General features: G+C 45.6%; 1 protein-coding gene across 4 annotated transcripts in view; it reads right to left on the bottom strand.

The window, feature by feature from the left end:
* The window catches only part of OSBPL5 (oxysterol binding protein like 5), a 182,317-nt gene that overhangs the window by 76,906 nt on the left and 79,787 nt on the right, over positions 1–25,624 (bottom strand). Inside the window, exon 1 of one of the 4 annotated variants that reach the window (XM_056354278.1) lies at positions 3,518–3,537. The exons of the other annotated variants lie outside the window; for them this stretch is intronic. The gene's annotated coding sequence lies outside the window, so the exon portion shown is untranslated. Of the gene's footprint in view, positions 1–3,517; positions 3,538–25,624 lie in introns of those variants that run through there. 4 annotated transcript variants of the gene reach the window in all.

Raw genomic sequence — 25,624 nt, forward strand, 5'->3', positions numbered from 1 at the left:
TAAAAGATAGCGCTGCAGTTATTTTGGTCCTAGATTTTTAATTAAAAATCTCTGTGGGAGGAAGGAAACTAGACAACCCACAAAGAGCATCTAGGGTGGAATTTATGCTGTGTTAAATGAGCCCAAAAGACTCAAACAGCACACAGACTGATGCAGCACACACAACAAAACCCACTCTCAGCCTCAGTTATCAAGTCAAAAAACGTTCATGCCTGCGTGAGTCCTTCCTTCTCTCCTAGTTTATCCGTGACTTTGCTGGTGAAAACAAGGAGACAGGATAAACTCTTTATAATCATAGAATCATTTAGGTTGGATAAGACCTTTAAGATCATCAAGTCCAGCCGTAAACGCAGCACTGCCAAGTTCACCACTAAACCGTGTCCCTAAGCACCGCATCTGCGTGTTTTTTTAAACACCTCCAGGGATGGTGACTCCACCACCCTTCCTGGGCAGCCTGTTCCAGTGCTTGACCAGCCTTTCAGTGAAGATATTTTTCCTAATCCCCAATCTCAACCTCCCCTGGCACAACTCGAGGCCGTTTCCTCTTGTCCCATGGCCTGTTCCTTGGGAGAAGAGACTGACCCCCACCTCTCTACAACCTGCTTTCAGGCAGCTGGAGAAAGCAAGAAGGTCCCCCCCAGCCTCCTCCTCTCCAGGCTGAACAGCCCCGGTTCCCTCAGCTGCTCCTCCTAGGACTGGTGCTCCAGCCCCTTCCCCAGCTCCGTTGTCCGTCTCTGGACACGCTCCAGTGTCTTTCTTCTAGTGCGGGGCCCAAACCAGAACACAGGATCCGAGGTGCGGCCTCACCGGTGCTGAGTGCAGGGGGATGATGACTGCCCTGGTCCCGCTGGCCACAGTTTCAGATACGAGCCAGGGTGCTGTTGGCCTTCTTGGCTGTCTGGGCACACTGCTGGCTCCAGCACCGCAGCCGACTGCTGTCAGCCAACACCCCAAGGTCCTTTTCCAGTGGAGGCCCATCAGTCCAGCCTGCCCAGGCCCCTCTGCAGAGCCTCCTGCCCTCCAGCGGATCAACACTCCTCCCTTGCTTGGTGTCATCTGCAAACTGACCGAGGGTGCACTCGATCCCCTTGTCCAGGTCGTCGATAAAGATGTTCAACAGAACCGGCCCCAGTACTGAGCCCTGGGGAACACCACTTGTGACTGGCCACCGGTGGGATGTGGCTCCATTCACCGTGTCTCTTTTTTAGCTCCACCGGCCAACCAGTTTTTTACCCAGCTCGGTGTATGCCCACCCAAGCCGTGAGCAGCCAGCTTCTCCAGGGGAATGCTGTGGGAGATGGTGTCAAAGGCTTTGCACTGGTGCCTTCCTTTCATTCAGCTGGAGGGAGCTTTAGGCATGCAGGTGAACGGATACACCTTTGACATACAAATTTAACCGTGCATTTGTCTTTGCTGATCTTCTCCTACCTGTTCAAATACTACTATCCCAATATTTTTGTCACTGACTATTCTGCTACTTGTACAACTGTCCCACTACCAGATGCAGCCGTGTGCGTGCTGGGCATAAGCCAGACAAAAACTCCTTTTTAGTTATCAGCCATAAGCTATGGGCCTGGACAATCCAGGCTCCCAATCTCCTGGGCAGCAAACCTGACAATACAGCTCTTGACAAAAGGCAACAAATCTGAAAGCTGTGGAATTCAGAAGGAGTACTCTTCTTATCACTTTAAAGCTATCCTATACTGACATTGGCTTTTTCTTTTTTTTTTTTTTGTCACTGAATGGAATGATCCAGGCAAAAAAACCCCAAACCTGAACCAAAACAGTACTGCTTGGCTGCAAGCCCTCCTTGCTACAAGCACTGGAAATACAAAGGGGGTCTGAAGCACCCCTGCCTGGAGAGCTGGGAGTTCCCAGCTGGGGAGGGTAAAGAAAGCACTAACCACGCAGCACACCACCAAGGCAAGGATGCCTACACCAGCGCCAGCACTGCCACAAAGGAGGGAGGAGATGGAGATAGAGAGAACCAGCGGCACCTGCAGACTCCCGTCTATAGATTTATAGATCACACTGACTTTCAACAGCTCAACATCGAAAGTGTTAAAGGTGGCTTTAAAGAAACAAACAAAAAATCCCTGCTTCCCACACAAACATGAGCTGAGGCCTGGCACAGAAGGAAGATCAGGTCCTCGGTGTCCAGACTGGCCCTGGCTGAAAGGAAGCCAAACACAATGCAGCCAATTCACAGCATTTTCTTTATCGCAGCACTATGAGCAGCCATACAATGCTTTCCAATAAAGAACACAGCAATTTATCACAGAGAGACAGGAGTTAGCAGGAAACACTCCCATTATCTCTGCTACGAAAAGGAAGTGGCAAGGAGAATGGTTAAAAGGTGACATACAGTTTTTATGAGGCTGGACTTCAGGCCCGCTCAGGGCTGACCAGCTCATCTTTTTCACACTAGAAAAAAAGTGATAGGCTTCAGCTGCGTGCGTCTTACAAAACAGGAGTTAGAGTTGCCACGCTAGGACTTTTCAAGAGAAACAAACCAAGACAAAGGAAAATTCTTCAATAGCAATTGTGCTGCACCAGATGCCCAGCCTGGGTAAATCAGGGAAGTTCTGTGGCCTCCTTCACAGGGTGATGCTGACCTACAGTGGTGAGCACAGGGCTGGGCATCCAGCAGGTAGGAGGGAGGCAATCTGAGAGACCTGCAATGCCCTCAGGAGGTGGTGAGGGCCCACAGTGCTTTCTGGCAGCTATCTGGTCTGTATTACAATAGTAGGCTTGAAAGTGGTTGTTGCCTACAAGCTCCATACACGTTTATAAACACAAGAGTCCAGATGGAAAAGGTTTGAAAAGTTTGGGAGGGAAACAAGGGAAGGAATAAACAAATATCTCTGAAATGAAGTAAGAAAACACTTAAAATGGCAGAAGGCTAGATGGTCTGTACAGATTTTGTGGTGCTTCTAAAAGGTACAAAACCTTTAACAGCCCATAGCTGTGTGCACATACCAAATTCCCCTACAGAGCATAAACACAGACTGCTATTACCAGCTGCCAGTAATAAATACTATTGCTCAGCCATTACCAATCCGTTGGCACAGCAACCAAAAGTGCTAGGAGCTGTACAAACACGTAATGAATAATTGCCCCTGCCTCAAAAAACATATTGGGTTTCTAACTGTCTCAGGCAGTCCTTGGACCCAAACATATTTTCTAAAAGGCAATAGACCACACCAGCTAAGGTCTGAGTGAAGCAGAGAAAACTAAAGAGCGTAACGTTTAATGTCTTCTCCTTGATCAGGTCAGCTCACTCAGTGTCTTTCCCAGCAAAACTGATCTTCCACTGCAGTCATCTCTTCATCTTTAGGGAAATGTAGAAACATGGATATTAATGACTTCTCTCCTGCGCAGCTCACAACGCAACACCACAGACATCAGTGATGCGATTGCTGTAAGGATGACTGGGTGCTTTATAATGAACAATTTCATATGTGGTTAAAAGTGGAGGTGACGAGACAATAAAAAGAATCTTTTTAAAGCTGCTCACCAATGGATTCTGTGGACTCCTGAGGGAGCAGGGCTGACCCGATACTGCTTCTATTTGTCAATCTCACGAAAACCGTCCCAACTGCAAGCTTTGCTGCCAAGAACTGCAGGCAAGGACCTGTCTGATGCCGCTGCCTCTCCTTCCAGGACTGCCAACATTGCTGGACCTTTTGAGGAGAAAGATCTGCTGTTGACAGCCTGTGGCTCCCACCCGATGCAAACACAGCAGGCAAAACCCACGAGTCGGCTCAGGGAGAGAAGTAATCTAAACCAGCAAGGGGACCAACACAGATCACTTTCCTCCTAGAAGGAAGCAGCAAAGGCCAGGGCAAGCTGGACTCTAGGCTGGGTTACAGCCTAGCGGCAGATTTGTCCAAGGTCAGCTGCTTGCTCTTGACACCAATACGCCAGTTTTACTGACTGCTGCCCTGTGCCACCCTGACAGCCCTGGCACCACCCAGCTGCAGCCCCAGCCACAGGCAAGAGCCCCAGCCCAGCTCGGGGAGGGGGCCACCTCGGCCACCATCGTCAGAGTCATGGGAGTCAACGCGCTTGGGGAAAAAAAGGCAAGGAAGTTTTCCTCCCTGCTCTGCGAAACGAGCCCCTTGCAGTCGGGAAAGCTGTTTCCAAAGCAGTGCTCAGTCTGGAGGTAATGGAAGGTACTCCCAGCACTGAAACGGCACTCACAGTAAGCAAAGGTGGGAATTAAATGAGACGGAGGTGACAGTAACTCATAGGAGGAAACTGTTAGGTTCTGTGAAAATTTATTTCCCTCAACAGCCCGGCAAGATAACTGTGCCAAACACCAGCACAATAAAGTGCGTTCCTCCTAGCAAGCTTTGCAGTCCCCTAATGGCGCCAGCTTCTCCTCCCCACAGACTGCTTCACCTCGCCATCACCTGCCTTAAAATAACTTCCTATCTTGCAGAAGAAAAGGGTCATATCCATTCTTTTACTCTGTGGTAGAAGAAAATCTACAGATTTTAGTTAGGTCCCATGTTTCCAGACACCTGTCAGCCATGCGCAATTTAAGACAGTTCCCCTCCAGGAGACCCCAGTCTGTTGGGGGCTCTGCCCTCCCCCAGCACTCTGAACGTGAAGGGTTTCCCATGACAAACGTGCTTCTCCTTTGCCTGCGAACACCAGGAGTCTTTCCTACACGGTTCTTGCTACAAGACACGTACTGATCACCTCGATTAGCAGCAGTAGTGGGAAAAAAAACATCAATAAACCATGATATCTGGATAATAGTATCTGACTGGAATTTTTTAAAGTTTCTCCCTGTGCCTGTTGCCCCTTGATCTCTGGACTGCTCTGGCCCGCTGAGGACCGAGGTAGATGACCACAAATACAAATACCAAGTATTCCACAGCCACCAGGCACTCACTTTTCACCGGCACAAGCGGCTTTTCAGGACCTAGACTTCCAGCATTGCTGGAACACCTCTGTGTTTCCCTGCCAGCTCAAAGGCACTTCCAAGTAAGCACTACTGGAACTTGCATCTCTGCCACGGCCCTCCTACATTGCCAATATGCTGCAAATAAAAACAAAGGTCAGCAACCAATCTGAAAGTGAATAAAGTCTTACGTACTTTATTTAAAAATAAACTACAGCCATGACTCACAGTCACAACTTTAGAGCCAACACACTGACCAGTTCTTAGTTTCTTAATTGTGAATACATAATGCCAGTAACACTAAGTCTTTTCCACTGTACCTCTAGTTACAAAGACAAGATTATAAATACGTGGCATATTCAGCACTCACTCATGAAGGAGTTATTGAGGCAGTCTGCAGCCCAAGACTTGTTCTATACATGATTTTGTACCAGTTACCCATGTAAAATTGCAAGTATTATTTGCTGGTATATTTCTGCCAATACAATGAAAGCGTGGATGTAGTCAGAGCCAAATAAAAGTGCTCTATACTGGAATAGCTTGTTCTCCTTTCCCACGGGGAAGCAAGCTATGCTGGTATAAGCATGTCCATGCTGGCATACCTGAATTCACATCAGGGGCAGGTTATATCAATGTTACAGAATGGAAGTTGAAAGTAGCGCAATTTGTTTACATAGGCAAAGCCTAATTTTGTAGAGGATTTGCTCCTGATCTTGAAATCTCTACTAAAACTCCTAATTCTACATGCAATCTAGACACAAAATAGAACTGGGCTGATCAGGGGTTGAGCTGAATAAAATACACTACAAATCAATACAGACCACTGAATAATAACAACAACAACAACATAAGGAGGCTGCATGCTTTCATGTGGGCTTGCTCTAATAAAGCCAGTTATATCTAGGGGACTCCATCCCTTTAGGAGGTGAGAAGTTACCAAAGTTGTTCAGCAGCAGAGGGCGGTGAAATGGCCAACGTCGTTTTGTCAGACAAAATTCCCAAAAATGTCAGCTGATGAAGCAAATGACAGAATGCCACTGCCATAGCTGCTCCTAGCAGATTTCAAGCCTCAAGGGAGCTGAGTGCTGGTGTTTTTGAGCAGACAGGCAAAAATGCCACTAGGGTCTTCAGGTACTACTAAATCCATTATAGACAATTCCTGCCAGTCAACAGTTCCCAAAACATAAGGCTACACATGTTCAAAGAACCCACTGCATTTGCATGACACTGCGTCCAGCCTCAGAGGCACAGGAAATAAAGACGGGAAGACTGAAAGGAGGGGAATGAGAGGGGAGAATAGGAGGCTAGGTAAAAAAGGAGAGGCTGAAAGGCATAAAGAAAGAGTCTACGCAAAGGGAGGATTTTAGAGAGCTATAGGAAAGTAAGAAGGATGGCTGGGATCAGTCTCAGGGAAGGAGGAGAAAAGGACACTCACCGCAGTGCTCAGTGTTCTCAGACAGCATCCACTCTCCTCTCCCTCATGACACCTGTGCTCAGAGCAACCGCCCCTTCCCCAGATCCTCCCCAGATCCTCGCTGCTTGCTACAGGCACAGAAGCTTTCCCGTCCCCTCCTGGATGCCACACTCCTCCAAGCTGCAGATCAGCAGGACCCAGAGAAGACACCTGCACGCAAAGCCTCTGCTCCAGGGGCACATGGGCAATGGAACACACCTCCCACACGCTGCCAGCACGCTGTCTGATCCCAGCTCTCGCTCAGAAAACCAGAGCAGCTCTCTAACCCCAAAAAAAACCCTGAAAAGAAGCACAGCATGATTCAACCCAGCAATATATCCTAAGAAAGCCTTAAACAGTAGCCCTGACAGGTGTGATCTGCCACTGTTTGTCAGGGGAAGTTTAAACTGCAATGCCCATCGACAATAATTTGTCAGTGCTGTTAACAGTTTCATTGCTGATCAAAGCAGCTGGGCAGCACCGAGAAAATTAGAGCCAGTTGCAGCCACTTACCAAAGCACACCAGCAATAAATAACGTGCAACTCTGTGACAGGCTCCCTTCCTGTCACACATAATCTCTCACACTCTGTTTCTTTTTAGTAGCTTCTTGGCATACAGAATCACTGTGCGATCGGAAGAAAAAAAACAACAAACAGTTCACTTTTTTCTGTAATTAATCTGTAAGCAATAAAGTAAATCTTTACAACAGTGGGCTGCTGCTGGTGGAAATCACTCGGTGCATTCTGCGCAGGGCTCAGACACGTTTGAGTTTGACAAAGATTTCTCAGCTGATGCAGATGAGCACAGTAAAAGCATCATTTCCTAAGCTGCGCAGAACCTAAACCTGCCATGCAGAGGCAGGTTTGCCAGGCACAGGCATAGACATCAGCCACACTAGCATAGTATCACTGCTTTAGCTTTGAAAACAGTCCAATAGATGTTGCTAGTTATAGTATTCTACAGCAATTGTACACATACTTCAGTAGGCAAGCATGTTTAATTACAGCCCTGCTTCTTCCTACATCACTCTGCATCTGCAAAATATCCACAGGTTTTTCCTTCACGGGTTTTCCTGATACTGCTAAATTAAGTGATAAGCACAAAACACACACCTCAGCCAAAGCCAAGGCTATTTGTGTTGCTGCTGTTCTCCCCAGCATGTGTTCTTCCCTGGCCCTCACGCTCTCACAGTGAAGGAAGAGTTTTGCAAATAACATCTGTATCTGCTGGTGCAACCAGCTGCAGTATATCAACCTGTGTCTTTTTGTATACAGTTTTACAGTGACTTGTCTGGGTTTGTTTGAGATCAGATTCCTCCAAGACATCTGGCATGATGTGACCGCAAACAATACGAACTAAAAAGCTTTGGAAGAACTACTAGTTGCACGGATTTCTCATGAATAACTGATATTCAAAATGATGGAACACTAAAATGCCAGTTGTAACAATAAGAAACCAGCATTTCTGTGGTATTTTACACCTTCAAAGTACAGTGCAAATAAGGATTAAAATGTATGCATAAACACCACCTTCGAGACCTGACAGTCCATAGTTTGCTGAAGCCACAGCATCTGCTGAGAAATGAAGATCTTTTACTAGACATTTCAGCTATCAGAGACAGTGTCGCTGTAGGAAACTGTTGAAGTCCTTGTGGGAGGCAGTGCTCATGTGCCAGGCAGCATGAACATTGCTGGATCCTAACACCACCACCTTGGAGGAAGTGATACGCACTCCCATGCAAGGAGTGATGCAGAGGCCAGGAGGCTGCAGCCCCTCTGCCACAGGGGACTGGAAGAACCAGGGCACCCAGAGACGCTGCCTACATGTCTTGGGGTAACCCAACAGGGGAGGAACCATATGAGGTGCACACTGTGTGCAGAAAGAAGTCCAGCCTCATTTAAGAGGGCAGAGAAATCCTGCAGTAAATTCTGGCAGTAAATGACAGAGAGTGAGAAGTAACATTTTTTTACTACAGGTACCACAGTTGGTCTAGGCAGGGGACACAGTAAATCCATCCAGTGCATTTGGGGTCTGGGAGCCAGTGTTCAGATAAAAGTGCGTATCTCACTTTCAGACAGTTATTAAAGAGCCCTCTGTGGTTGGGTATTACAAGCCAAAAAAGAAAACTGGGATGAATTTAAGAGAAAGGCTCACAAGCAACTGGCATTGCAAGGGGTCTGGGGTCTCCACTGGGACAAGGGGATGCAGGCAGGCTACTGGCTGGGAAGGACACCCTGAGGCCATGCTAGCTGTGAAGGCACAGGGGATTTTTGTGGGCACGTGAGACAAGGAGCTGCCAGGAACAGTTTTGTCTTGGGAAAGAAACTGGATGTTCTCTGTGGGTCCCTTACAGTCCTGTGTTTCCCTTGTTCATAACTTCTGCATTTTCATCACCTAGTGCTACAAAGATAAGTCAGTCTTTCAGCACCTGCTCAGGCTGTTTGGCATTTGCAGCAGCACCAGCAAATCCAACAGTGCCACGGCCAGCAGTTGCTTCTGAGAGAGGGTGGGGAATTTTTGAACAGGTAGATGCGGAGGCAGCTCTAAGCAACCCCTTCTCTGTACTGAGCCACTAAATGTCACAGCAACCTGGAGGCTCCTCACAGTTTTGGACTGTGGTCTGCCCTTGGTTCCATGCAAGGTATGACAATCCAGAGAGGGGAACTGCTGCTGCTGCTGCATCATTTGTGAGCAAGGGCACATCTACCTCTGCCATCTCCGCCACACCAAAACGAGGAAATCCTCAGATTTCTTTCCAGAAGAAAGCTTTTATACCTCCCTTCTAAGATGTCCTGCCTCTTCCTTACACAGCCTAGTTCAGGATTAAAGCAGTAACAAAACTCACATCTGCAAACTGGTATGTGGTTGCTCCCTTGCGAGCTCATACAACTCGGCTGGACTTGGGTCACTGGTGACTTGCTTGGGGTCAGTGCAGACAGGATCAGCCTTAACACTTCTTGATCTTAAAGAAACTTGCTTGAAAGTTGTTTTCCACATGCCAGGTAATCACATTCCCGCTGTCTCTTTCTTGTTTAAGCTCCATTTCTGCCAAGTAACAGCTTCCTTCCTGTACTTAGAAAAGTACATCTGGGTCCCAAAGCTCATACCAGGTGATTTTCTTTAGAAGTCTGGCTGAACTGTTTGCTTTCCTAAAAAGCAGGCAAAACACCTTAATCTTAAAAAAAAAAAAAAAAAAAAGACAACAGTCAAAATGACCACTATAAAATGCTGTTAGAAAAAGGCCACGTAGCCACACAGCTTTGTGTTGCTAAATTAACAATGTAAACCCAGATCTTAGAGCAGACTCTCACACTTAATATCCCTCCAAATTCAGATGCTTGCAACAAATCAGCGGCCTGATCCATTTACAATTAGAAAACAACTGAGCTGGCACCTGGGTTATGCAAGTAGGTTCAGCTCCCAGCAGCTCGTGGGCCAGCAGCAAAGCTGCTTTCAAAGACACTACAAGTTGGGAAGAGCTTGTTAACCTGCCCAGGAAAATCTCAGCGTGCTCCCGCCTCAAAGTCTCCACTGGCCATCTTCCTCTGGGCATGACTTACTCGGCCAAAGACAATGCCCAAGAAACATAAAAAACTGCTTTTTCCTGTGACCGAAGTAGCAAAGGCCCAAAGGCATCTCCATTTGTGTCTTCTGATTTCCTGCAAAAAAAAGGCACACCTTTTTCCTTCAAACCTCTCTGGATCACAAAGCAGGCGGGCAGCCCTTAACCCTCTTCTGGCCAGGCAGCAGGACGCAGGCACTGCCGGGGGAGACCCCCTCCATCCCGGCGAGCAGCATTTGGCCATCCCAATGCAGCCCTGTGCGGAGATGCCATGAGGTCTTCTCCAGTGGCTCTGACAAGGACAGCTTAGCACAGCCGAGCCTACCAGGCCTTCCCGTGATTGCACAGTCTGCACAATGCATTTCTAGTTCTAAAATAAACAAATCAAAGCAAACAAACCAGAAACAACTTATTTTTTTCTTTCTCATTTTAGACCTGGAATCCTCTTGAAATGTTATTGAGGTGAAAGAGATTTGGGCTTTGCATTTTTCTGTGGTTGCAGGGTGCAAATACACACATACTGACACAAAAGAAACATGCTGGGCTCTACAGTGCTGCTTTTCCATTCAGTGAGGAGACAGAGGAAGAATTGCTTTCTGGTGTACACCTAGCCATGCTTTCTCACTGCTTCCAGACTCTGCATTAATTGCACATTTTCACAACTGCCCATTCGGGAATGACACAGGCAAGCCCTTGGTTTCTAGTATGCAGCAGATCAGACCATTTTATATCCAGAACAAAGAAAAAACTTTTCATTCTAAATTGCTGTTCTCAAACAGTCTTACAATATCTTTCATGCTACAACTTCTCATGCCATTCTCAAACTAAAGCTATTTTTTCCAAACAAGTGTAATTAATTCATCTATTATCTTAAAACTGCTTCCAAGATGCTCTGTAAATAAGGCCAAGTTTTAACCAGGTCCCTATCGTGCCATATAAAAAAGAAAGTGTAGAAACTACCATTTACTTCTTTCAGAAAATACCTGCTGTGTTGGTATGGGGTAAGACAATTCTATAGGTTATGTCAGTGGCTTTACCAATACGGCAGCCAAACCAATCTCCTGCTGTTTCCCTAATTCCATACACTCCTCTCAAGCCTCTCCTGTATTTAAAGTGGCTACTGCAGTTTTTATTTGACATTCAGATACATCAAGACAACCACAAATACAAAACAGAGGTCACAGAAATCAAGTAAAGATCTGCCAAAAACTTCAGCAGTAACAGCATTTCACACAAGAAGTATAATTTATCCCAATTCTTTCATTTAGTCCTGTTTCTCTCAGTTGTGTGATAACAGCCTGCTTCTGTGGCTTCACTGAGGTCACTCCTGATTTACACCAGTGACGAGGAAATCAGCATGCAGACGTTGCAGCATGGCACCATCTGGCCACACACTCCTGGCTCCTCTGAGAGCGAGCTCCTCCAGGAAGGGTCTACGGCTCTCACACCGAAACCCTCACAGCTTTGCTTTTGAGGAAGCCACAGGTCAGAGGGAGCAGGCTGGAGATATGCCAACCCTCCTTTATTATGCTAGAAATCCTACATGCTAAAGAGTGTCCTTTGCCTAAATATCACCCTTTTCTGTCTGCAAATGAATAGGGCCACAGCAGGTGAGTTATTGACAGTACTGAGGCATGCTTGCTGCTTTATGCAAAGTACAGCTTTAATGGGATGCTGCTTTTCACTAGCAATGCTGCCACTATCATCAATTTAGCTTGTGTAAAGAAAGTAACCTTTCTAAATTGCAGCAGTTTCATTCTTGAAGCATAATAGAGTTAACAACAGCACCGATCTCATAACCTTGCCTGAAAAGGTGACTGCAGGCTTTTCTGTGTACGCAGTCGCCTGAAAGAACACAAATTCAGAACTTGGCTGATTTGCAGTGTTAACATCTGTTACACAACACAGGAAATTCCCTGCCACTACCATTATCAGTGCATGTGATGCTTCACTATTTTGCTACAGAACCGACTTTCGGAAGAGCCGTATCTTCCTGCCTTCACAGGGCTCCACTGCACCTAAGCAGTAAAATACTATAGTAACAGGGTAGAAAAGTGAGAAAATGCAAGGCGTTATGCACTAGCAGCAATGGAATCACATCATGAAATCTAATCAGATCAGAGAGGTACCATTTTGGAGATTCACAGAGAGACACTTGAAGATACCTTTTTTTTAAGAAAGAGAGAGTGAAAGAATTACATCCAGTATTTCTTGCAGTTCAAAGAATCCAGGATCCCAGAAGTCAGAGGCATGCAAAGACAGCTAGCCAGAAGAGCACATGAAAATAAAAGCTATTAGAAAATAATAGAGAAACCTCAAATGGCAGCAAGCATATGTTCACCACCCATCCCTCTAGGCAAATTACTCTTCTCAGGATGTTTCTGGCTAACAAGCTAACCTTGGAAATACCTTTTTTACATTCTCTGTGCCTGTTTCTGGGATCTCTGCTATGAGAAATAAGCCTGCTAGAAAGTACAGGTAGGTCTGGGCCTTTGGGCCCTAGTTTAGGAGAAAATGTAACCCTTTTTCCAAATATGTGATTAGGTCCCATGATCCAGGAAGAAGCAAGAAGATTGCTAATGTGTGTTTATAAATCTTGCCACATCTGATGGCTGCTTCCAAACTCTCCATTTACAACTTGGTGAGCGTCCAGTAACAGAAGGTTTCCCAGGGCTAGGGCACTGAGGCAGTACCGCTGCGTGAAATGTGCACTATTGTAATCAAATTCCCAAGTGACACTACGTAGTCAGGACAGGATTTGTGCTTCACACCCAGTTTACCTGTATCACTGCTATGCTGTCAATAAATGACAATGCTTTGGTTTTGGGAGGTTGCTCTTTTTCCTCAGTTTAATAAACAAAAGCTGCAAGAAGAAGTCTTGCCGCCTGCCTTCAAGAAAAAATCTGCAGAGAAGAAAAGAATAGGGAAGAGCTTGTCTTTGTAAAGTAAAAGACACCACAGAACTGTGAACCAAGGCACAGTTTCATGTTCACAAAAACCATCAAAGCTCTTCAGCCAAGCTGGAAGGTACTGTGCACCCAGTGAGGACTCACACGCACAGAAACCTCTGCAGCACGGCCCAGGCTGAAGGAATTGCAGCAGGGGAGTTAATTCACAGGGAGCAGGACTGTGCTGCCAGAGCAACGCCGCCCCACAAAGATCAGCCCCATTGGGGGGAAACAGGAAAAGTAGATGGGCAAAACTCCAACTACGCAACTGCTGCCAGCAGGAAAGAGGAGAACTGGTAGCCCCAGGAGCTGCCGGGTTAAGAACCGGAGGAAAATGGCCATGGCTGGACAAGGTCAGCGAGCCACGGCAAACGGGGCACTAAACCAGGCAAACTGAGTGCTCAGCCTGTTGGAAATCAGGGCAAAGGCTACTGGGACCCATTTTGGAGCCCACTGCTCCCCAGCACAGAGTGAAAGCAGGACAAGGGTGCTGCTTACCCACCCAAGCGCCCTCCCTCTGCTCCCAGCAGCTACAAAGCACAACAGGAGGTATAGACTGAAAAGCTCCATATGGTGGAACACGTACAGGCTGCTACAGGGCAAAGTAAACTTTCTGAACACACTGAGCTATTGTTATTACATGCAATCCTGAACTGTTTGTTGTAACTTCAATTATTAAAACAGGTAGGAAAAAAATTCACCCCTTAGTTTTATACTAGTGGAGAAAAAGCCAGTAAAAGGGATGAAAAGGAAATTATTTTTCCTTGTGGCCTAACATGCAAGAGCTGAACCCTGACTGACTCCTGTAATTAAGAAGGGAGAATGAAAAAAGTGTTGTTTGTTAAGTCGTGACCTTGCCTTCTCAGCAGTATCAGCATCTACTTCCATGAAACAACAAATCTCCCCACCTTTGGAAGGGGTTTGTTTCAAATCCAGTCACTCATTTGCAAAAATTTCAACTGCATCCACAGCTTTGGTCCATTTTCAGATTCACACTTAGTGCTTGGTGCCAATACATTTTGTTCTGAGTATAGTCACATACTACAGAGGACATCTGATAAGAAACCAGGACCACTAAGAATGAAATGGCACAAAAAGGCTTTTCTTGGTAGGACTTACACAGATTTAAAGAATTCCAGCAAAAGACAAATTTATCCAGCCTTTCAGAAACTGTTCAAAGATGAGCTTATTATCTGGAACTACATAAGCATAAGGTGCTTCATTTAACTAGGAAGGAACACCCAGAAAAAGTAAACAATGTCATTTCTTCCAACACTCTTCTTTTCATTATGACCTTTTACACAAACGTGGTGTATTGTAGCTCAAAATGAAGCCAGAACCATGGGACCACATAAAACATGACCGATGTGTCAGCTTCTTTTGAATCCAGCTATAAGCAACCAGAGGCAGAAACAGTCTATTCTGTTCCCTGTTCATGAACCCTTTTGCTTTAATGCTTCCAGATCTAAAAGGTTTTGCTTTTAAAACAGCTCCCAAGAAGAAAAAGATGTTATAGGAATGGTAAGAAAGCCAATAACAGAGCCAGATGCAGTGAGAAACAGCTGAGTCAAAAACCTCAGTAAAGGTCATTTTAAATACCATTATCTCTGCTGGTAAAGAACATACCAGATGCGTGGAGCCAGATTCGCAAGTGGTGAACTGACTTTGTTGCAAGTGAGGCCATTTACACAATGTTTTTTTATGTTTAGCAGAAAGCAAGATCTGTTCAAGAGGACAACCATGAGGCTCCAGGCTGTCTTTGAAGAGCTAACATACCATTTCATGCTACAGATAGCTGAGTATCATGTGTTTCATTGGCTTCTGGTTCTAAACTGTGCTCCTGTGGTTAAGCACAGCAGCTGCACAGCAAGGAGGGAATGACTCACAACCAGGAGAACCACCAGTGTCCAGCCAGGAGAGTGCTGTAACGTGCCGGAGGATCAGGAGTACAACATGTGGCAGCTAACTCTGATAAGAGTGAAGACAATCGGGCTTGAATCCTGTCATTTAGGAAACAGACTTCCCCTTGAAAGGGTGGACACCCAAAGGAAGGGACTCCATCCCCAAGCCTGCTCCCTGCATCAAAGGGCATATTTCTAAATCTACAGCAAGCAAGGGTTCTTGGAAGAAGTGTTCTGACAGAACAGGCCATTTTAAAATGGCAATGTAATGCCTTGCCAAAGGATTTCTTCTCTGAAACCACACCTGTTACAGCCTCTCCTGCCAAGAAAATCCACTTCTGCAGCTGTGCCATCAGTGACACAGAAATTCCCTGGGGCTGAGTCTCCAGACTTGTCCCATCGATGGCCCAGTTGGCAGCATGGGCAAGAAGGGGAGATCACCCCAAGAGGACAGGGAACCAGAAGCGACACTTACATCCAAGCCAGGTTGGCTTATGGAGTATTCTTGGTTGTATTACGCAGAGTGTTCACCAGCGAATGCAAAAACAGACCATGAGCTGGTTTTGCATTCACAGTTATGTCCCATAGCTGGAACACGGTGGTGAAGGAAGGGTAACACAAATGCCCTTTCTCTGCAGTTCTTAGTGATCTGCAGGTGACCACAGCAAGTGGAATGCAAGACCTGTGCAGTCCTCATGCCTGCTACTCCTGGTCTGGCATTTTATGGCTTTTCCAAGTGGTCTGACTTCACAGACTGCCATTATTCAGTTTAGGGTCTGACAACAGGAGACAGCGCAAGCAAAGTGCTTCCCTGTGGGGAGAGACAAGAAGTTGGCTGACCAAGGACCTGCTGGTGAAATCAATCAAATCAGGCTTCAAATCTTTGAGTTCACAGCTGGTGAACCCCAGGTCAGGATTTCCAGGGATGTCAAATGGGCCTGGGATAGCTAAACATGACCTAGGAGGGCCACATCCGCATTACAAACTTAGGACCAGAGCACGGCAATCGCTGCTTTGCAAGACCATGGCATCGAGACGGTGCTTGGGGAAAGACAAATCTGAAAAAAGCACCAGTGAACACGGCTGAAACGCGTTCAGTGCCATCTGCACCCAGCCTATCCAGATCTGCAGGCAGGACCAGCTGGCCTTACACCATCACAGTCTTCACAGTCGAGGCCTTCATCTCCCACCTAAAGCGCTCTGGGTAACAGCTGACACCGACAGTACAATGAAGGTGTCACACAGTGGAGGAAGTCAGACAAAAAAGTAGGCAGAGACTGGGGTTCTGCTTAGATCTCTATCTGGTAACATCCACCATACCCTAACGGTTCCGCGACAGAAGGATCCATCATAATTAAATACAAGCTCTCCACAACTGCATACATGTATACACGCACACACCCCAACACATGTATATGCATACACACCTGCATGGATTCAACACAATACTGATATCCTCACAGAAAGGCAGCAAAATCTACTGACAATATTAAGCTGCGGTGATGATATCCTGACTGCTATTTCAAGACACTGTCACTGGGAAAGATTTATAACTCTGTAGCTCTGCCTGCCCATGTAATTATTCTATCTGTGCCAATTATATAAATGGACAATGATTGGAAAATTTATATTTTTAAAAAATATTATTCACAGGAAGAAAAAATACCTATGTAGATACATTAACTGGAACAAAGAGAAAGCTCAAGACTGAGAAAGTTTAGTGCTATAGTACCCTGCATAAAAAGCATCAGAAATTTCTAATTACTGCCTCTCAACTCTTGCAAATCAAAATTTTCTGCTTCTAAACAAAAAAGATCACTGCAATTTAATCAGCAAGGAAATAGTACACATTAGCTTATGGCGTGTGGTGAGGCACAGTTAAGCTTATGAACATGCATTAAAAATAACTTTGAAGTGACAGAATCAAATCAGAAAAATCTGTCATGACTGCAAATATTTATCCTTCACAACAGCTTAATGTCAATTGGTAGGTTCCTCCAAGAAACCAAAATAGGAAATTCCCCTGTTGTGCACCTCTCTAGATGGACAAGCACTACTGAGACACGAAGGAACTGCAGGCACCTTCAGGTGGCCCATGAGAAGCTCTGCAACCAGGCCAGACCCGGTCATGCCCCACCACAAAGGACGCAAAGCAAAAGCGAACATGCAGTCACCTGTGCCTTTCCAAGCGAGCACTCCAACAAAGTTACTCAGCTTGACTGAGGATTTGACCCCACACTCTGACTACTCCATTTTGCACTGCACAGGCTATAAATGAATATTCTTTTATTCATTTCATAGGAATTATGTTACAAAAATTAAAAATACCCGAACTGTGAAAAGCACTAGGTGTTCATCCAATAGCTGAATTTCTGCTGGGTCAAACAGCAGGTGGTTATTAATATTGTGGTCTCTGTCTGGGAGTAATAAACTTCCAGTCACTCAGCTGGCAAAAGCTCCTCTTTGGTCCTGAGTCACCAGTGAGCTACAGCAAGGCACTGAAGAGCAGTATCTGGTCTTTAATTCACTGCTAGGATTTGCACTATGAGAAAAGAGCTTCCCGCTTCTTCCCTCACCTCACCTCACAGTCCTTACATGACATTCACACAAAACAGAGCTCCAGCTTCACAAAATCACGTCGCCTTGACATCCCACCAGCTCTGTGCACTGAGCTGACTTACCAAAGCAGAAGAAAATTTCACAGCAACTTTGCTTGATCAGACCACTCAGCTCAATCAAACACAGCAGGAACCAACAAAATGAGGCATCTTCATCAAAGCAAATAAACCAGTAACTATAAATGCAGCTTCTTCCAAAGAGCAGCACATCAGTTATCAGAGCGCCATACTGGCAGATGTAATTTATTTAATCCTTCATCAAATGCAAAGCAGGTACAGCATTTCAGCAAAAGCAGAAAAACATGAATATACGAGTATTTTCACAAAGCATCGGGGTTCAGACCCTGCTTTGGTGAAAGCTGGAACCACAGTGCACTATAAAACCCACCCAGCTTTTTTACCCAGGACAGCTTGAGTCCCTTTACCTATATTAAGAGCAAATCGGTGGTTCCTAAGCTGCCACAAGTGGATGCTGCTCCATTGAATTCACAACGCGTTTACAGCAAGGAGTCTTTTTTACAAATGTTCCCTGAATAAATGAAGTGATCCCATTGGAAACATTCTAGCGCAAGAGAAATCTTTTTTAATAGGGACCAATCTCTGATAATCTCGCACACAGTGAACAATGCTGTACTCCACAAATAGCCTGACTGATCTGAACGGGTGGTTATGGTGAGTAAGGTACTACTCACAGTGAGCAAAGGTGATAAAACATCTGTTTCTCTCAGGTTGTCACAAAGAGGTGGCCTTCTACTGCTGCGTATGAGACAATGGCATGTAGGGAACTGACTCATGTTTTTTAGGTATGTCTTACCTTTAGAAAGACTGTTATGCCAAAAAAAAAGTCAATTTTTACTTTGTATACAGCGTGTATTCAGTGTCTTTAGGTAAGCAGGCAATGCAACTGTGTGTCCTCTGCTTTACACATTTCAAATTATAGATATACACACACAGGTAGGTTGAACACACGTGACGGCCTGCCACAGACGTTTGCTGATGCATATACCGAGTCAGTAAGCTTCAAACATCTAAAATGGGCTTTGGGCATGGAAATAACCCATCCTGCAACTGATCTGATACTTCCTGCTGTCCTTACACCAAGTAACGTCCTGGGTCCTGCCCTAAGCAGTCACTTAGCTGTTCCCCCACAGTGCCCTGAAGTGGTCTGAGAGCAAAAAAGTATCCTGTCTAAACGCCCACAACAGCTTTTACAGGACACTGGAGTGATTAACACCATCACTTTACAGAAACATAATGGTTTTGCACATATTGTCCTACATGTATCTATTACTAATCTATTACCATGCAGTACAAAAGCAAGGACCGGAATAAAATGAACTCCCCCAAATCTCTTACCAGCATGATAGGTACCGATATTTCAAGAAATAACGTGAAGTCAAAAATGAGACCACATACTTTGCTTTAACTTTATAATACAAGGAAAAAATATGTCCCGCTTCTGCTTCTCTCACAGCTTCATTCTGAGCACTTCAGCTATGTTTGCTCCAGAACATTTTAAGTGTGACTGCACTTGGGAGGGGTCAGCTGGTGTACTCAGCACTGATGCTCAATATCCAGATGACCACACACACGTGGCACCTTGCCATACAGATCTGATGGTCTTGTAGATGTAACGTGGGACTGGAAGTTAAAAATAAAAACCCAGACCCAACACTTCCTGCATTTCTGTTTTCTAGTCCATCTTTAACTCTACAAACATGCAGGGTGGGGAATTTCACTCTTCCTGTTGGGCAATGCATGAGCTCATTGAGTTTCTGATCTCATGAGAAGTCTTGATGTAGTCAGGCGTGTTCACAAGGGGTCTTATTCCAAAAATGACAACCCTGTGCAGACGCCTTTAATTTAGAAGAATGACATTTTGAAGATGCGTTCATCACCTAAATGACCAGTCAGGTAGTGACTCCTTGCAATTATTTTCCAAACGTGGTGGGCTTTCCAAGCAAAGACAAGCTAAGGTATGCCAGCAGCTCAGCTCTTCATTTCCCAGCTTTCTTCCTCCTATCTGAAACTCTTACTGACACACAACATAAGGCATTCCCAACAGCCCTTTCTTCACACTCACCCTACTCTTTGGCGGTAAACCACATCCCCAGCTCTCAGGCTGCTCCGTTCACAAATAAAAATATACATCTGAGGCTGTAAAGAGAAAAACTCTTAAACTGGAGAAAGAGTTGAAAATATTAGCAGGTGGAATAGACTGGACTCTGGATGCATCTTTTGCAGCATCAACAAGACAACTGATGGAAATCAAGCAGCAACCCAAATCCTGCCCCACTCTTCTTCGCCGGCTCCCTGCTCTGCACACAACTCCAGCAATAGGGGAACTAAGGGGCAAAAAGACTATTGCTCCAGCCTGCGGGGAAACCACAGTTATCAACAAAAATGATATCCAGGCTTTCCAAGCAGACAGCTTCTAGGAGCAGACAGGACCTGGGAAGATAAGCAGTACTAACACACATACACCGAGAACAAACCCAGATACACACCAAAACCCAGGAGCCTAAGTTTGGTAATAGCCAATGGCAAATTCAATGCCAGAGTAGTTATGGCAGCTTTCTGGCTGCTGTGAAGCATGCCCCACCTGCAGCAGGCTCCAGAGAACTGTACATCCAGTCGGTAAGTATTCTAGCAGTGCTCTTTCAGGAGGATCATTGTTGCTGGTATTTACACCTCCCAACTTCTGGTAAACAATTATGGCTCCTAAATTACGAAATTAGTGTCTCTGGTTTTAGTGGAAAGAGAGAGAGTCCTGCCAAGAGTGACTCAAACTCGCAGCCTCCCTTAGCAGGACACCAGTATCCTCTGCACTCTTAGGACAGGCATTTAAGTCAGACACCTAAAAGTAGCAAGTGAAAACACCCACTGAAGCTCCTTTCCATTCCTCACATATACCCTTTTCTGGGAAAGGAGCTCTACTTTTGGCTACACAATTTTGGCTCCTAAACAGCTGTTTAAAGTACCCTTGTACCTTTCTAGGACTGACATACTCGTGCAGGGATGCACCTGGGTCAAGGCTGCATTACTTGCTCTCTCCCCCAAGACTGGCTGCAGCTGCACGTGGAAGCCTCATGCACAAATGGAAATACTGGAGGGGAAAAGGGGAGAATTCGAACTTTGGAGGTTTTCAAGATCTGCAACTCATGACTTGGAGCAGAATTTGAAGCAGCAGGCAAGACTACAATGTCTGAGAAATCCCACTGCAGTGACTCTTGATACATGCTGTGCAGCTATAAATGCAAGATGCAATCCAAAAGTGTTACCACTGGGTCTCCCTGTGGCTGCCTAGCACTTGGCTGTGCTTGCTGCCTTTACCCTCAGAAGTACAACCAAAACCAATCCTGAACACAGCAGATAATCATGCAGCTGCAGCTGCCCCAGAAGACTTCGATTTGGTAGGGACACAGCAACAAACACCAGCAGACCTGCTCTCCACCCAAATGCTTCCTTCAAACAGGGTGATCTCTGCTTTGTTCCACAAGAGCTGCCAATACCCGCACAAAGCTACAAGGCCACTCAGAAGAGCACAGCCCATTTGTTCGGCTTCCTGAAGCTGTACACTCGCTGTTGTCCTTAATCCACTGCATCTGGCAGGGAGGGCCAATTAACTATAGTTATGGTGCCTTTTTGATAAAGGACTGCAAGAGAAAGCAAATTACCACTTAAGGCAACATGCATTATGTAGGAGTGAGACACATGTAAGAAAATTATGTGAGATGGTTATTTACTCATGAATGCATTATCCTCCCATCCCAGGCTGAAAAAGATCTCAGGAAGTCCTGTAATGCATTTCTCTGCCAAAAGCAATGCCTTGCAGGTTATTTCTCCAGGATGCTCTTAAAGACCTCCAGTGAGGAAAACTGCACAGCTTTTCCCCTACAGCCTCTTCCAATGACTCTCATCTCTACAGTTACATGTTTTTTCCTAATGCTTCATCTGACTCATTTATTTACACTGAGAACACGAGTGCCATCGACAGTGGCAGACAAACTTATTAACATCACTACAATGGCTCATAATTAAAGTTACCCAAGACTTCTGAGCAGAGGACTTCTACTCAACTGAATTTTAACGATTTGTGTTGAAATTCAGCATCTCAGCCACCTGCCTTAGGGCTGGTTTAAAAGATACTTCAACCAGAGATAATAAGTGATTTCTATGAATGAGCAGAGATACGGTGTATTTTTTTGCTCACTTGCCAGAGACCTTCCCTTTGAAAACTTTAGTACTGAAACCCTCCCCTGACACCACCACCTCATTTGGAAGCAGGAACTTATAAATACAGCCTAGCACTGCTCCTATGGAAAAGTACTGCAATTCAGCCAAGCTCTGTGTTTTGTTTTCAGCCTTCCATCCCCCCACTGAAGGGGCTCAGGAATTAACTGCTGGTGCAGCCACTTCACAAGTCAAAGAAGGTAAAATCAATGGCAGCTGACCCTAGTTCATGGCAGCAGATCCAAACCAAGCCACAAACAGCTCAGAAACAGACACAGGTTGAACAGGGGACATATCTTCCTCACTGAGCCTTTCCAGCTATCAGCCGGGAGCCTGGCCTTGGCACACTGAAGGCTGGAGGTGTACCGAGAACCAAAAATGGAGTAAGATAGAGGGGAAGATGCACCCAGAACTAAGTCTCCAAGAACACAGTCTAGGACCTGATGCTATTCACTCTGAGCTTGGTGGCGAACTCCCTAATAATCTCAGTGGAGCAGAAATTGGTTCCTAGTGTTTCGCTCACAATCTGCCCTTCCATCTCTCCTGTAATCCCTCCAGTTCAAAGATGAGGTAACACTGGCAAAGCAAGGAAGTAAAAAAGTGTATGTTCCTACCTGAGTATCGTAACCTGTCTGCAAATAAAATGAAGTACTGCAGCCGTGAGTGCTGTCATGTGTCTCTCTTCATTGGTATAAAGTTTATAAAATTAATAAAACAATCAAGATGAAGGACAATAAACTCCAATACACAGCTGTAAACTCAATCTCACAGATGTCTGATATACCACACTAAATCCCACTCTACCTACCTTTTCCCATTGCTCTCCACCACAAGGTACAGAAAGGTTCCTTACCGGCAGGCTGCCTGGAGGATCGTTCCACCCAAGCATCAAGCTTTCACAGCTGGAGCATGGGAAGGGGCATGAATCACACCAGCAGTTTTCAAAGGGACCACTCAGGAAGAAGTTCTCAATTTGCAGTCACACAGTGAAAGGGAAACAAATAAAACCTTAAATAGGCTAGCAGCAGCTTTGGGGACAGATAACACACCTTTGATCTCTTATGGTGTAATTAACCATAAAGTAAAAACATACAGGTAAAAAGAGGAAGATGAGCAAGGGCAGAACCCCTACAGAAACCCAGTACCTGGAGATACTGTCATCTACCTTGTCTACTGAAATGCTGTGTGACAGTTTGCATGTTAGGAGGATTTTAACAAAGACACAGCATTTCAAGAGGGCACACAGCAATGATTTTATTAAACTTGGACTAATCCCCAACTCTTTTTCTTCATTCCTGGTTTTATATTGATGAGCATCTTCATTTCTGTGATCATTCCTCTGAGTTCCATCTACACCTGTATGTGAATGCAACATTATGTATGCAGGTCTCTGCATATATGAAGTTCTCTTTTTTTCACTTTGCTCCTGCAGGAATAATATCAAATGACAGAAAAGAATCCTATTCAGACTGTGTTCGAGACAAAGGAGGGAGTCCCCTCAGTCTGTCTTTCGAACTAAACTGCCCCAAGTTAAAAAAATGAAAATCTTCAAGTGCTTTCCTGCCTAACAGACCTATTCACACCAGTGAAATTACTCAACTGTGAAAACATTTGCAAGAGGGGCCTGTCACCGTAAGCTTCCCACACACATCTGATTACAGAGCACAGGCCAATGAGCACATCCATTTGACAGCTCTCACATACACATAAAAAGCACATCCAGGGGCATTAGAATGTGTGAGGGCTGAAATAAGCACAGCTGTGCCTGGAGTCCAGCATTCCCCTGGAGAAACTGGCTGCTCACGGCTTGGGTGGGCATACACCGAGCTGGGTAAAAAACTGGTTGGCCGGTGGAGCTAAAAAAGAGACACGGTGAATGGAGCCACATCCCACCGGTGGCCAGTCACAAGTGGTGTTCCCCAGGGCTCAGTACTGGGGCCGGTTCTGTTGAACATCTTTATCGACGATCTGGACAAGGGGATCGAGTGCACCCTCGGTCAGTTTGCAGATGACACCAAGCAAGGGAGGAGTGTTGATCCGCTGGAGGGCAGGAGGCTCTGCAGAGGGGCCTGGGCAGGCTGGACTGATGGGCCTCCACTGGAAAAGGACCTTGGGGTGTTGGCTGACAGCAGTCGGCTGCGGTGCTGGAGCCAGCAGTGTGCCCAGACAGCCAAGAAGGCCAACAGCACCCTGGCTCGTACCTGAAACTGTGGCCAGCGGGACCAGGGCAGTCATCATCCCCCTGCACTCAGCACCGGTGAGGCCGCACCTCGGATCCTGTGTTCTGGTTTGGGCCCCGCACTAGAAGAAAGACACTGGAGCGTGTCCAGAGACGGACAACGGAGCTGGGGAAGGGGCTGGAGCACCAGTCCTAGGAGGAGCAGCTGAGGGAACCGGGGCTGTTCAGCCTGGAGAGGAGGAGGCTGGGGGGGACCTTCTTGCTTTCTCCAGCTGCCTGAAAGCAGGTTGTAGAGAGGTGGGGGTCAGTCTCTTCTCCCAAGGAACAGGCCATGGGACAAGAGGAAACGGCCTCGAGTTGTGCCAGGGGAGGCTGAGATTGGGGATTAGGAAAAATATCTTCAACTGAAAGGCTGGTCAAGCACTGGAACAGGCTGCCCAGGAAGGGTGGTGGAGTCACCATCCCTGGAGGTGTTTAAAAGCCATGGGACATGGCTTAAAAATGTAAAAGCTTAGGGACATGGTTTAGTGGTGAACTTGGCAGTGCTGGGTTAATGGTTGGACCAGATGATCTTAAGGGTCTTTTCCAGCCTAAACAATTCTATGATGCTATGACTGCTATGTGCATGTTCCTGGTCAGACAGTGCAGGACTCAAAGGTCTGGAAGAACATTGCCAATGTGTAAAGAGCAAAAGTGTTGCTGTACTACTGGGGATGTAGCTCATTTAAAAATCACATCTCAAGAACAACTTTCTACATACAGTTCAAGATGCCCGTCCTTGCTGAAGGCCATATTAAGTTTTACAGACAAGTTTTCTCTATTACTCAAATTTCTAAGCACAACAATGGGGAAAAGCATCGTCTGGTCACTCCAAAAACTCCAAAATAATCAAACACTTACTTTATCATGTTTTCTCCAATTAAAAAAACATTTGTATGAGCATGCATGTGAGAACCAGGAAGAGGAGCTTTTTGGTTCTAATCACTGCAGTGCCACTTCAATGCTGGAGAAAAACCTTTATTGAGATCTGTCTATCTTTGTAGGGAAATGGATGTAATCATACAAAAGGCCTTCTTACATTTTTCAACTCTTCAGCATATGCTCCCAATTATAGCACTGGCATTTTGATAACAGCCAGCTATTCAAGTTCTCCATTTCATAAACAAGCATCTTGTCAGCTTGGAACTACACAGAGAGAAAGCTGCAAAGCCAAAACCACACTCTGCACTACACTATTTTTAAGACAAGCAAATCAGAACCCACCACTTCTTCATGAGGGGAACTTGCCCAGTTTCAGAAGACACTATGACTGACCAGAGGGAAACACCTCTTACAGCAAACCATAGGGCAATTTAATGGACTTCAGCAAACACGAATTGTACTTTTGATGTACATCGTGAAAGCTGGCCTTTAAAATGAATGAGCAAGACAAAACCATGCAAAAATTATAAAAGTAGCAGTTTTCCACAAACAGCTGTTAGGTAGGTATTTATTCAAAACTTATTCAAAAATACTCCAAACTTGCAAACATTCCTCAAACATACCAACAGCTCTGAACACAGAGCAAAGTGAGAGCTCTTAGCTGAGAAGGCTGGCATTTCAGAAAATAAGCTGGCATTTCCCCAGCCTTGCCTCACATAGAATGACTAAGCTAAACAAACTGTATCTGCACACTGTCAATGTGAAAAATCACTGCAAAAGGTACTGCCAGTTTATACATGGCAGGGCACCCAGAACAGTAACAAGGAAAAGTTTAGGCTTTTGTTTTTAATGTACTGCCTGAGACAGAGGTTCCTGGCAATAATGAAAGGTACTGA

This window comes from Falco biarmicus, chromosome 10, assembly GCF_023638135.1.
Source record: "Falco biarmicus isolate bFalBia1 chromosome 10, bFalBia1.pri, whole genome shotgun sequence".
NCBI lineage: Eukaryota > Metazoa > Chordata > Aves > Falconiformes > Falconidae > Falco > Falco biarmicus.